At 24.2% G+C, this 15,082-nt stretch overlaps 1 protein-coding gene across 2 annotated transcripts in view; it reads left to right on the plus strand.

Annotated features, from left to right (window-relative positions):
- The window catches only part of gpp (grappa), a 133,031-nt gene that overhangs the window by 76,950 nt on the left and 40,999 nt on the right, over positions 1 to 15,082 (plus strand). For both annotated transcript variants that reach the window (XM_065502385.1, XM_065502458.1), the window contains exon 2: positions 5,525 to 5,644. The gene's annotated coding sequence lies outside the window, so the exon portion shown is untranslated. The remainder of the gene's footprint in view (positions 1 to 5,524; positions 5,645 to 15,082) is intronic.

The following is a 15,082-nucleotide window of genomic DNA, read 5'->3' on the forward strand; positions in this document are numbered from 1 at the left end:
AATCCAATATCGGTTACTCGGTTCCAAAATGAACGGTTCGGTTTTCCGATTATTCGTTTTAATTTTGTAAGAAAAATTTATAATTTAACTAATATTTTGTTGAGTTCAGGAAATATTAAAATTTATTCGATTAATCGAATAATCATTCTATCGGTTATCCGAATAATTGGCCAAAAATGTGTCTCTTAATCAAAAATTAGAATAAAGTCTTTGGCTATGTGAAATTCTACGCAATTTTTGTATATCTTCTTTATTTTAATTCGATTATTCGGTTTTGCAATTATTCGTTTACTTTTAATAAGAAAAATTTTTTAATTTAACTAATATTCTTTTGAAGTTCAGGAAAATTAAAATTTATTCGATTAATCGAATAATCATTGATACAGTTTTCCGAATAATTGCCCATAATTCTGTTAATACATCATCTACTTCGAATAAAATCGTTGATTATGTGAAGATTGTGAAATTCTGCAAATTTTTTGTATGTATTCTTTATTTTTATTCGATTAGTTTTTTAATCGATTATTCGTTTTGCGATTATTCCTTAAATTTGTGTAAGAAAAATTCCTTAGTTGCAATAATAATCTTTTGGATTTAAGGAAATATTAAAAATTTTACGATTAATCGAATAACCCTTCAAACGGTTTTCCGAATAATTGACCATTATTCTGAAAATACATAATAAATTTCGAATAAAATTGTTGATTATGTGAAGATTGTGAAATTCGGCATATTTTTTGTATATATTCTTTAATTTTATTCGATTATTTTTTTAATCGATTATTCGTTTTGCGATTATTCCTTAAATTTTTTTAAGAAAAATTCCTTAGTTTAAATAATAATCTTTTGGATTTAAGGAAATATTAAAAATTTTACGATTAATCGAATAACCCTTCGAACGGTTTTCCGAATAATTGCCCATAATTCTGTTAATACATCATCTATTTCGAATAAAATTGTTGATTATGTGAAGATTATGAAATTCGGCATATTTTTTGTATATATTCTTTAATTTTATTCGATTATTTTTTAATCGATTATTTGTTTTGCGATTATTCCTTAAATTTTTGTAAGAAAAATTCCTTAGTTGAAATAATAATCTTTTGGATTTAAGGAAATATTAAAAAATTTACGATTAATCGAATAACCCTTTAAACGGTTTTCCGAATAATTGCCTATAATTCTGTTAATACATCATAAATTTTGAATAAAATCTTTGATTATATGAAGATTATGAAATTCGGCATATTTTTTTATGTATTCCTGATTTTATTCGATTATTTTTTTTTACTACATTATTCGGTTTTTCGATTATTCGTTTAAATTTTATAAAAAAATCCTTATTTCAATTAATATTCTTTTTGAAATTAAGAAATATACAAATTTATCCGATTAATCGAATAACCATTCAATCGGTTTTTCGACTAATTAGCCATTATTCTGTAAATATGTACATCAAAAATTCCACTACAATCTTTTGTTATATAAATAATATGAAATTCTACACAATTTTTGTTTAAATTCTATATTTTTTTTCGATTATTTTTTAATAAATTATTCGCTTTTCCGATTATTCGTTTATATTTTTTAAGAAAAATTCCTAAATTCAACTAATATTCTTTTGGGGTTCAGGAAATATTAAAATTTATTCGATTAATCGAGTAACCATTCAATTGTTTTCCGAATAATTTATAATATTTCTGTAAATACATCAAAAATTCCAATTTTTGTTTAAATTCTTTATTTTTATTCGATTATTTTTTCCAAAATTATTCGGTTTTCTGATTATTCGTTTACATTTTGTAAGAAAAATTCCTAAATTTATCTAATATTCTTTTGGTATTAAGGGAACATCAAAATTTGTTCGATTAATCGAATAACCGGGTTTTTCTTTTGTAACCATTTAAATCATTCACAATAATACCTAATTATAAAGAGAAAAACAAGCCTTTTTTCTTGTTTTATGTATTACTTTTTAAAGATTAAACCAATTCCGAGATTATTACACAATTATTATGCTGTTGCTTGTTTTTTTTTTAAATCCTCTGTTATAAATCCTTGTTTTGCTATAAATTTTAAATTAACAAATAATTACTTGTCATATAAAATTTTTCTCAATATTGTATTCGTTTAATTCCAGTTTGTTGCAGTTATAATACTGCTGCTGTTGGCAGTCTGTCTCTATAATTCCATATAATTCTTAAGTAAAACAACAACAACAACAGTAATATCAAATATAAATATACAACATGAGATTTGTCTCTGTCTTTTTATCTGCTCTCTATCTTATGAAAACCCGGAAATTATTCTTTAGTCAAAAAAAACATACGTTTTTTTCTGTTGCTGCAGCATCTGAACTTTAAATCCTACATCGTCAGCAGCAGCAGCAGCGGTAGCCAGCAACACACCCCAAAAAAAAGAAGAAGAAAACTCTTCTTTTTTTTTGTCCAATATTTATCCTGTTTTCTAGTGTCGTTGTTGTTATTCTATCCAAACATTATGTATGTATTTATTATACTGGGTGTGTAGTTTACAATTTAATTTTTTGTTTAGTATAGATTGTAAACAGTTTTTATTGGTATTTTTAGTTTTGTTATTATTATGGTTGTTGATGCTCTGCTGTTTTCGTTGTTGTTTTTGTTGCATTTAATGCAATATTACTCGTTTTGCCATCATATGTTGATGGCAGGTTCTTCTTCATTATTTTTGTGTGAGCTGTGTGTATTTTTTTTTTCAACACAAATATTACGTATGATTTTATACATGCATGCATTTTTTTTAAGGCAATTGTTTGAAAGAATGGAAGCAAACTTTCTGATATAACCTAAAAAAATACAACAGAATATTTCTACCAGCTAATTATTTTAATCTTCTTCTTCTTCGAGCTTGTCAATCACAATGATTGACAACGGTGTTGTCATATTGGCTGATTTCTGCTGTAGTTCAAGTGGAAATTCAACGATTATTCGGCTTTGAGATTATTTGTTTACATTTTATAATCAACAAACTTCCATATTCGAATTAGAATCCTTTTTGAATTCTGGAAATATTAAAATTTTTCCGATTAATCGAATAACCATTTAAATGATTTTCCGAATAATTGGACTTACATTTTGTAAGAAAAATTTCTTAATTTAACTAATATTACTTTTGAATTTAGGAAATATAAAAATTTTTCCGATTAATCGAATAACTTTTTAATCGGTTTTCCGAATAATTGCCCAAAATTCTATGTATTATTCAGAAATTACCAATAATGTCTTTGATTATACATAGATTGCGAAATTCGTTAAATTTTTTGATGGTATTCTTCATTTTTATTCGATTAGGTTATTCGGTTTTGCGATTATTCGTTTAGGTTTTAATAAAAAATTTCATATTTTAACTAATATTCTTTTGAAATTTAAGAAATATTAAAAAATGTTCGATTATTCGTATAACCATTTAATCGGTTTTCCGAATAATTGGTCAAAATTCTGTGAATTATTAAAAAAGTTATAATAAAATCTTTGATTTTGTAAATACAATAAAATTTGGTAAATTTTTTCTTTTTTTTTTGTATTCTTTAATTTGATTCGATTATTTTTTTTTAATTTGTTCGTTTTGCGATTATTCATTTACTTTTTGTAAGAAAAATTTATTAATTTAACTAATATTCATTTGCAATTCAAGAAATATTAAAAAAATTCCGATTAATCGTATAACCATTCAAACGGTTTTCCGAATAATTAGCCATAATTTAGCATATTATTAAAAAAATGTTCAATAAAATCTTTGATTATGTGAGAGTTTCTGAAATTCGGCACATTTTTTATGTACGGTTTATTTTTATTCGATTATTTTTTTAATCGGTTATTCGTTTTGCTATTATTCGTTTACTTTTTGTAAGAAAAATTGCTTAATTTAACTAATATTAATTTGCAATTCAAAAAATATTAAAAAATTTCCGATTAATCGTATAACCATTCATTCGGTTTTCCGAATAATTGGTCAAAATTCAGCATATTCAAAAATGTTCAATAAAATCTTTGATTATGTGAGAGTTTATGAGATTCGTCAAAATTTTTTATGTACTGTTTATTTTTATTCGATTATTTTTTAATCGTTTATGGGTTTTGCGATTATTTGTTTACTTTTTGTAAGAAAAATTTCTGAATTTAACTAATATTCATTGGGAATTCAAGAAATATAAAAATTTTCCGTTTAATCGATTAACCATTCAATCAGTTTTCCGAATAATTGTCCAAAATTCTGTATATTTTTCAAAAATTTCCAATAAAATTTTTGATTATGTTAAAGCTTATGAAATTTGGCACATTTTTTATATAAATTCTTAATTTTCATTCGATTATTTTTTTTGCTAATTTATTCGATTTAAAGATTAAATTCTTTGCTTGATCTGATATTCTACATTGCAAAAAAAAAATAAATGAAAATGTACATATAAACATATACAGATTGTTGCTTATAACCATTCTAATGCTGACTTGCTGTTACATGTTATGTCATGCCACATCTAAATGCACAAACTCGTACAATTTGTAGAATACAAAATAATAACAAAAAAAAAGTAGTATAAAAAAAACGTACAAATAAAAACAGACAGGATTTCTTTTATACAGGAAGGAAAGTATGTTGTGGATGTAGTAGTAGTAGAGCACAAAGTATAGTTGCCGTTTTATGGAGCAGAGCAGAGCAGAACAGTGTTAAGCAGAGCTGGCTTAAATGGGATGGATGGTATGGGAGTTGCATGAAAATAGTATGTAAAAGTAGTAGTAGAGTGTACGTATGGGTAGTAGACAAGTAGTAGAAGTGGTTGCTGGAAAATAATAATATTTGCAGTTTGTTTATATTTTTGTTTGTTTGTTTATATTATTTTGCCAGTGAATTGTATGTCTGTCTGTATTGTGTTGTATATTTGGGAGTTTAATATCGCAAAGTGAAACTTGGCAATGTGGCTAAGCTGCTTTAATGTTGTAATGGCAACTGTGCAACACTGAAAAAAGAGATGCTGCTGCTGTGTTTTCCTTAATATTTTTTTATATCAAAAATTTAGTATACAACGTGGTAAATTGTCTGTAAAATATAGATATATAGCAATAGAGTTTTCCTCTGCAATATTGTTTTTTATTTTTTCCTTTTTAACCAATATTTATTGTTATGTTATAGAGGTTTTTTTTAATGCTGCTCTTTTTATAGGAATTTATTATTTTTTCTTTCAATATTTATTTTGTTTTAATACATTTTTTTGTTCTTGTTTTCTCTGTAATAGTAGTTGTTCGTAGTACTAGAGCTATATTTTTTAATTTATTTGAAATGTTAAAGCAAAAGAAAAGTTGGTTTGTTTATTTTTGCAGAGTTTATTGCGAAACGTGACTTGTCATTCAATTTTCTTTAAAATACTTCTATCTCTCTGCTATTTTCTTATTGAATAATTTATTCTATTCAATTTGATTGAATTTAATTTTATTTTTTATTTTAGCTAATAGCAATAATTTTTCTTTATTTTTGTTTATCTTTTCAGAAAATAACCCTTCACTCTCACAGCACGCCTTAAATTATATGGATTATTTATACAATATTTGAATACGTTTCTTAATTTTTTTTTTATTAAATAAACATCAACAATTAATAACATAATTGGGTAAGTAAAGATAAGAATGAAATAAATACAAATTAAGTTAAATTAAGCAATAAGTTTTGAAAAATATGTAAAATAAATATTGAATAAGATTAGGTTCAACTTAAGTATTTTGAGGTTTTTATAATTAAAAAATAAAAAAATCCGAAAATGGTTTGATATTAAAAACAAATTAATGAAAATCTTGCAAATCCTTTAACATTTGAAACGATTTTCTTAAAATTTTCAATTAAACAGTTAAATTTAGTAGAAACGAAACCAAATCCTAAATATTCCAACTTTAAAGTTTTATCCCAAATTTAACTACTTTTCTTTTGGTATTCAGGAAATATTAAAATTTTACGATTATTCGAATAAACATTCCAACGGTTTTCCGAATAATTGTTTAAAATTTTAGGCTTTCGTTAAAAATTTCCAATAAAATCTTTGATTATGTGAAGATTATGAAATTCTGCACATTTTTAATGTATTTTTTATTTTGATTCGATTATTTTTTTAATCGATTATTCGTTTAGCGATTATTCGTTTGTTTTTTATAAGAAAAATTCCTTAATTTAACTAATATTTTTTTGGAATTTCAGATATATAAAAATTTTTATAATTAATCGAATAATCACTGCAACGGTTTTCCGAAAAATTGGCCATAATTTTATGGAAACATACAAAATTTATTATAAAATATTTGATTATACAATAATATGAAATTCTAAACAATTTGTTTATATATTCTCTACATTTATTCGGTTAATTTTTTTAATCGATTATTCGTTTTGGTATTTTTCGTTTACTTTTTGTAAGAAATGTTCCTTAATTTAACTAATATTTATTTGGAATTTGAAAAATATAAAAAATTTTCCGATTATTCGTAAAACTATTTAATCGGTTTTCCGAATAATTGGCCATAATTCTGTGAATACATAAAAAAATGTGTAATAGAATCGTAGATTATATGAAGATTAATAAATTCGCACATTTTTTGTATATTTTCTTTATTTATATTCGATTATTTTGTTTAACGATTATTCGTTTGTTTTTTTATAAGAAAAATTCCTTATTTTAACTAATATTTTTTTTGGAATTTAAGAAATATAAAAATTTTTATAATAATTCGAATAATCACTCCAACGGTTTTCCGAATAATTGGCCATAATTCTATGGAAACATACAAAATTTATTATAAAATATTTCATTATACAATAATATGAAATTCTAAACAATTTGTTTATATATTCTTTACTTTTATTCGGTTAATTTTTTTAATCGATTATTCGTTTTTGGATTTTTCGTTTACTTTTTGTAAGAAAAGTTCCCTAATTTAACTAATATTCATTTGGAAATTGAAAAATATAAAAAATTATCCGATTATTCGTAAAACTATTTAATCGGTTTTCCGAATAATTGGCCATAATTCTGTTTTTTATAAGAAAAATTTCTTAATTTCACTAATATTCTTTTTAAGTTTAGGAAATATTAATATTTGTTCGATTAATCGAATAATCATTCAAACGGTTTTCCGAATAATTGCCCATAATTCTGTAAATACATCATAATTTTCAAATAAAATCTTTGATTAGTGAATATTGTGCAATTCAGCAGATTTTATGTATGTATTCCAGATTTTATTCGATTCATTTTTAACTAGATTCTTCGGTTTTTCGATTATTCGTTTAATTTTTGTAAGAAAAATTCCTTAATTCAACTATTATTCGTTTTGGAATTCAAGAAATATTGAAATTTATTCGATTATTCGAATAACCGGTAAATCGGTTTACCGAATAATTGGCCATAATTATGTGAATACATATTCCCTCGATTTTGCCTAGCACAATTATAGGAAAATTAACAAAATTTCGCTTTAATATTTCACTATTGGTTATTTTCTTTAAATATAAAATACATATTTTATGCAAATAATTAATAATTTAAATATTGTAATTGGTTGTGCATAAAAAAATACAAAATTATATTAAATATTTTATAATTTTTTTAATATTATTTATCGAAAATATTCCATGATGCATAAAATTTATTAAATTCATTAAAAATAACAAAACAAAACATTATCTCACACACGTATTTTCTTGTTATTGTTAATTTCCATTTTGCCTGCATTTATGCATCACAATAACAAACACACAATCACAATAACAACATACAAAATCTACCGTGTCATTTTTTAGTTGTATTTGTTGTTTTACTCACAGTAGTATGAAAAATTGCCATGTTATGAAAATGTTTTTTAGTATTTGTTAAAGCTTTAAAAAAAAAATTATAGTTGCAGTTGCAACAAAAAAAAAATATGCAAAAAAATAAACATAAAAAGAATTAGGTCAATTACAAATGCTGCTTGGTCATAATAGACACACATAAAATGGAGTGCTTTAAATTAACAGCAACAACAACAAACTGACATAAAAAATTTGTGTGGCACAAAAACGATTTAAATTTGTTAGCTTTTTTTTCTAGATCAATATTAAGCCGAATGTTTTGTTTTGCTGTAAAACAAAAATTGAATTTAAAAATAATGGCGGGATTCATCAGAAAAATTACTTCATTTGGAATTCAGGATATATTAAAAAATTTCTGTTTAATCGAATAACCATTCAATAGGTTTCCAAATAATTGGCAAAAATTCTTTATATTATTCAAAAATTTCGATTAAATTTTCGATTAAGTAAATATTATGAAATTGGGTACATTTTTTAATAATCGATTATTTTTTTAATCGATTATTCGTCTTAATTTAACAAATATTCTGTTGAAATTCTGAAAATATTAAAATTTTTCCGATTAATCGAATAACCATTCAAGCGGTTTTTCGAATAATTGTCCAAAATTCTAGAAATTCATAACAAATTTCGAATGAAATCTTTGATTATTTAACGACTTTGAAATTCGGCACATTTTTTTAAGTATTCTTTATTTTGATTCGATTATTTTTTTAATCGATTATTCATTTTTCGATTATTCGTTGACTTTTTGTAAGAAAAATTCCTTAATTTTACTAATATTCAGTTTCAATTCAAGAAAAAGTAAAAATTTTTCGATTAGTCGTATAACCATTCAATCGGTTTTCCGAATAATTGTCCAAAATTCTAGAAATTTATAACAAATTTCGAATTAAATCTCTGATTATTTAAAGACTATTAAATTCAGCACATTTTTTTTAAGTATTCTTTATTTTTATACGATTATTTTTTTAATCGATTATTCGTTTTTCGATTATTCGTTAACTTTTTGTAAGAAAAATTCCTTAAATTTACTAATATTCAGTTTCAATTCAAGAAAAAGTAAACATTTTTCGATTAGTCGTATAACCATTCAATCGGTTTTCCGAATAATTGTCCAAAATTCTAGAAATTCATAACAAATTTCGAATGAAATCTTTGATTATTTAACGACTTTGAAATTCGGCACATATTTTTTATATATTCTTTATTTTGATTCGATTATTTTTTTAATCGATTATTCGTTTTGCGATTATTCGTTTAATTTTGGTAAGAAAAATTGCTTAATTTAACTAATGTTCAGTTGGAATTCATGAAATATTAAAAATTTTCCGATTAATCGAATAATCTTTAAATCGGTTTTCCGAATAATTGTCCAAAATTCTATAAATTCATAACAAATTTCTAATGAAATCTTTGATTATTTAAGGACTATGAAATTCGGCACATTTTTTTAAGTATTCTTTATTTTGATTCGATTATTTTTTTAATCGATTATTCGTTTTGCTATTATTCGTTTAATTTTGGTAAGAAAAATTCCTTAATTTTACTAATATTGAGTTCCAATTCAAGAAAAAGTAAACATTTTTCGATTAGTCGTATAACCATTCAATCGGTTTTCCGAATAATTGTCCAAAATTCTATAAATTCATAACAAATTTCGAATGAAATCTTTGATTATTTAACGACTATGAAATTCGGCAAATTTTTTTTATGTATTCTTTATTTTGATTCGATTATTTTTTTAATCGATTATTCGTTTAATTTTGGTAAGAAAAATTGCTTAATTTAACTAATATTCAGTTGGAATTCATGAAATATTAAAAATTTTCCGATTAATCGAATATCCTTTAAATCGGTTTTCCGAATAATTAACCAAAATTCTGCATATTATTCAAAGATTCCCATTAAAATTTTTGATTATATAAATATTATGAAATTAGGCACATTTTTGTTTATATTCTTTATTTTTATAGGTTTATTTTTTAATCGATTATTTGTTTTGCGATTATTCGTTGACTTTTTGTAAGAAAAATTGCTTAATTTAACTAATATTCAGTGGGAATTAAAGAAAAAGTAAACATTTTTCGATTAATCGTATAATCATACAATCGGTATTCCGAATAATTGGATATAATTCTTTAAATACATAAAAAATTTCGAATTAAATCTTTGATTATGTGAAGAATATGAAATTGGGTACATTTTGTGTATGTTTTCTTTATTTTTATTCTAATATTTTTTAAATCGATTATTCGTTTTGCGATTATTCGTTTAATTTTTGTATGAAAAATTGCTTAATTTAACTAATCATCGTTTGGAATTCAAGAAATATTAAAATTTTTCGATTAATTGAAAAATCATTTGATTTTTTTTTTTTACTATAAAGATCTAAATACATAATTCATAAATTTCTCTTATGACCGAGTTTAATTTTTTTTATACAAAATTCAATTATTATCCTTCTGAAAATCTATCAAATTATTTGTTTAAATCTCTAAGCATTAAAATTATACTCCTTTCTACCAACCCATTGCCACCATCATTATTGCAATTATTTTTTGTGATGAAAAGGAAAAAATAATAAATAAAAATAAAGTAACAACGCCCACATTTGTATGAAATCTATGCTCTAAAACCTCGTTCATAATGTGCAAACTATAATATATACAACAAGCAAACAAACAACATTATCATTTAATTTTATAAAAATTTTTTCCCACATTTTGAATTTAACACTCTGCATTCATTTGTATTCAAATGGGAGCCAAAGACTACTACTTACTTTGCTGCCTGGTATAGTGAATATACCCAGCAACAACAACATAAATAATAATATGAACCCAAAAAAAAGTAGTTGAAAAAATGTAAGTCTTTCTTTTTATTTATACTTAAAATAAAATAAAAAAAAATAAACCAAACAAAACCGCACTCATACTTTTCCACATATAAACAGAAATATTTTCATTTTATATTCAACAACAACAACAGTGAGAAAGAAAGCAACAGCAAAAAAACAAAGAAGAAGAAGAAAAAAGAATTCAAAACATTTCATTTTCGGCCTTGTGCTAAAAAAAGAAAAATCCAACTGAAAATATGTTTTCTTCTTTAAAGCCTGTGCCGAGTTAAATAAAAAAACACAACAACAACATGCACAGAATAAATGAGAGAGCAAAAAACAAAACAACATAAAAAAAAACGCTAAAAAATCGATAAAAGCAATTAATGCAAAAGCACCCACCCTTAGCAGTCAGGCAGCGCTAAAACATTTCATTCACAAACTCAGTGTTGCCACTGCTGGAGTAATTGAAGGCAGACAGACAGAAATTCTTGGGAAATTAATGAAATGCTTGACTTTTTAATGAAATTACTTAAAGATTAACCTAGATTACATTAAATAATCGTAAACATTTTGATTAAAATCCCCACAATGTTTTGTTTTAACAAAATCTAGATACTTGATTAATAAAATAAGAAAATGTCTAAATAAGTGGCTTCATTCCATCGGTTTTCCGAATAATTGGTCAGAATAACTAGATTATTGGGGTTTCCGATTATTCGTTTACAATTTGTATGAAAAATTCCTTAATATCCTTTGGAATTAATTAAATCTAAAAATGTTTTACGATTAATCGAATAACCATACAATCGGTTTGCCGAATCATTAGCCATTATTCCATAAATGCATCAAAAATTGCTTATAAAAATATAAAAAAAGAATATGAAATTCTATACAATTTTTCTAAATATTCTTTATTTTTCGATTATTTTTTCAACATTATTCGGTTTTGCCATTATTCGTTTACTTTTCATAAGAAAAATTTCTTAATTTAACTAATATTCTTTTGGAATTTAAGAAATTGCGATTAATCGAATAATTATTTAATCGGTTTTCCGAATAATTGTACATTATTCTGTAAATACATCATAAATTTCGAATAAAATCTTTGATTATGTGAAGTTTGTGAAATTCGGTAAATTTTTTGTATGTTTCCTGATTTTATTCGATTAATTTTTTTACTAGATTATTCGGTTTTGCGATTATTCGTTAGGTTTTTGTAAGAAAAATTTCTTAATTTAACTAATATTATTTTGTAATTTAGGAAATATTAAAACTTGTTCGGTTAATCGAATATCTATTCAAACGGTTTACCGAATAATTTTTATAAGAAAAATTTCTTAATTTAAGTAATATTGTTTTTAAATTTAGGAAATATTAAAACTTGTTCGATTAATCGAATAACCATTCAAACGGTTTACCGAATAATTGCACATAATTCTGTAAATACATCATAAATTTCGAATAAAATCTTTGTTTATGTGAATATTATAAAATTTATCAATTTTTTTTTATGTATTCCTGATTTTATTCGATTAATTTTTTATTAGATTATTCGGTTTTCCCATTATTCGTTCGATTTTTAAAAGAACAGTTCCCTAATTTAAACAATATTCTTTTGGATTTCTGGAAATATTAAAAATTTTCCGATTAATCTAATCGGTTTTCCGAATAATTAGCCAAAATTATGTGAAATCCGGTAAATTTTTTTCCTGTTTCCTGATTTTATTCGATTAATTTTTTACTGGATTATTCGGTTTTCCGATTATTCGTTTACTTTTTGTAAGAAAATTTGCTTAATTTAACTAATATTCATTTTAAATTTAAGAAATATTCATTTTAAATTTAACAAATTTTCCGATTAATTGAATTTTTATTTAACGGTTTTCGGAATAACTGTCCATAATTCAGTATATGAACCAAATATTTCCAATAAAATCTTTGAGTATGTGAATATTATAAAATTTATCAATTTTTTTTATGTATTCCTGCTTTTATTCGATTAATTGTTTAATAGATTATTCGGTTTTGCGATTATTCGTTAGGATTTTGTAAGAATAATTTATTAATTTAACTAATATTCTTTTTAAATTTTGGAAAAAATTAAATCTTGTTCAATTATTCGAATATTTATTCAATCGGTTTTCCGAATAACTGGCTATAGTTCAGTATATGAACCAAATATTTCCAATAAAATCTTTGATTATGTGAATATTATAAAATTTATCAATTTTTTTTTATGTATTCCTGATTTTATTCGATTAATTTTTTATTAGATTATTCGGTTTTCCCATTATTCGTTCGATTTTTAAAAGAACAGTTCCCTAATTTAAACAATATTCTTTTGGATTTCTGGAAATATTAAAAATTTTCCGATTAATCTAATCGGTTTTCCGAATAATTAGCCAAAATTATGTAAATACCTCAAAATTTTCTAATAAAATCTTTGATTATTTATAGAATATGATATTCTGCTTATTTTTGTATTTAATCTATATTTTTATTCGATTTTTTTCAGTTTTATTTAATTTTTTTTTTAAATTTAGAAATTTACTTGAATTTACTTGAAACTTAGGTAAAGTTTAGTATTATTTCTTTAAAATTTAACAATTATTAGAAATCTCCTTAAATTTGTACAAAAAGTACTACTCATTAAAGAACATCCTATTTTATACAACTCTGTTTTACGTACATACACATCCATTCATACATATGGATTTAATCCCCATGAACATTAACAGTTAAAAACATCATCATTATCAACAACGTCATCATAGTCATTGTTGTCGGCAGCAAACAACAAAAACAACAACAAGAACATCATTATTATCATCACATCAACATAAAAATCAACCCAATAACGGGTGTTAAAAACCACCCCCAACCCACCACACTTTCCACTGCATAAAAGAACAAAAAACAAAAACAAATGTTAAAATGAAAAACTGGTATGAAAGATGAGCTCCTCTGCTGTTTTCTCAGCGTCGCCTCTGTAGCGTCTCTGCTTTATATAGACGTCGTCAGCCTTAATGGGTTTGGGGTGGTAGAGAGGTTGTAGAAATTGTTTTTATGTTGGTTTTTTTCATCTGGGGTAGAGGTTTTTTGTTCATATGATTTGTGTAGAGAAGCAACGACATAAATGCGTTACGCTTAAATGAAATTGGAATTTTGTTTTACTTAATATTTTATGCTGACTACTTTAATTTTCATAAAATTTAATAGCTATTTCCCTTTAACTTTGGGGAATTTTATTATAGTCTGTCTGGTTGTTTTTTTTTTGTGTTAAGGGAAATTAATTTGAATTAAAGGGAACTTAAAGGAGCTTTAAGTGAATTTTTAAACCAAAATAGGGCCACGGTAATTTATATTAAACCATATTCTAGTAATTTTGTGGCTGCAAAGAAGGCAGTCAGTTATTTGTATTTGAATACCCGGTAAACGCCGTTATGATACTTTGTATATATACTCATTACTTTGTGTATTACCAAGTAATAAGTAAATTCAAAATATTTCATTATTAGCCCAATTATGAAAAACAATTCCCCCGGAATTTTTTCAATTTTCTTTTTTTTACATAGAATTTAAATAGGAAAAATGAGAAAAGCAAAGAAATCCCGGGGAATTTGACGTTTGTTACAATATATCGATTTGAATGATTCTTGCAATACCCGCAATTCAGAAAGTATTTCTGACAGATTTGAGTACTTCTAGCGCTTTCTGGAATCTTTCAAAAAATAACTTTTGTGTGTAAATCTATCAACTTTCTAATTGTATGCGAAAGTTTTCTTAAATTTCTTTAATATTACAGAACTCTGAATTCTAACTTGAATATTTTCTTTATATTATTATTCCTCCCCATCTTTAGACACCGGCGTCCTCATAAATATTAAACTAGAAAAGAAATTGCAAAAAGTCAAAGTAACATTTTGAGTTTTCTTTATTTTTTCCTTCATCATTTCAAAGAATTTCATAATGATATAAAATAAAAGTAATGAAATATGGCCAGGGATTGCATGTTGGAGTAAGTAAATGGGGACTATTTTGTTGCTGCAAAACCAACATTAAGTTTGTAACAGTTGTTACACCGGGGACTAAATGAATGGCATGGATGTTAACTGAATATTGTATGGAAAGAATGTTTTGTTCGGCAGTAAACGAGAAACGTGGGAAAAATCTATACAGACAGGGAATAGGTACATTCATCTATAAAGAAATGAAAAACATAATGTTGGAAAAACAAAACAGAAAACAAGAAACATTAAGAAAAAGTAGCATATATTAGCAGTAGCAGAGAGAGAGAGCAGAAAATGTTATAAAGAAAACAATAAACAATAAAAGTAAAGTTTTTTTATTTTTTGGGTAAAATATGTAAAG

Source organism: Calliphora vicina, chromosome 1 (assembly GCF_958450345.1).
Source record: "Calliphora vicina chromosome 1, idCalVici1.1, whole genome shotgun sequence".
In the NCBI taxonomy this organism is placed as follows: Eukaryota; Metazoa; Arthropoda; class Insecta; order Diptera; family Calliphoridae; genus Calliphora; species Calliphora vicina.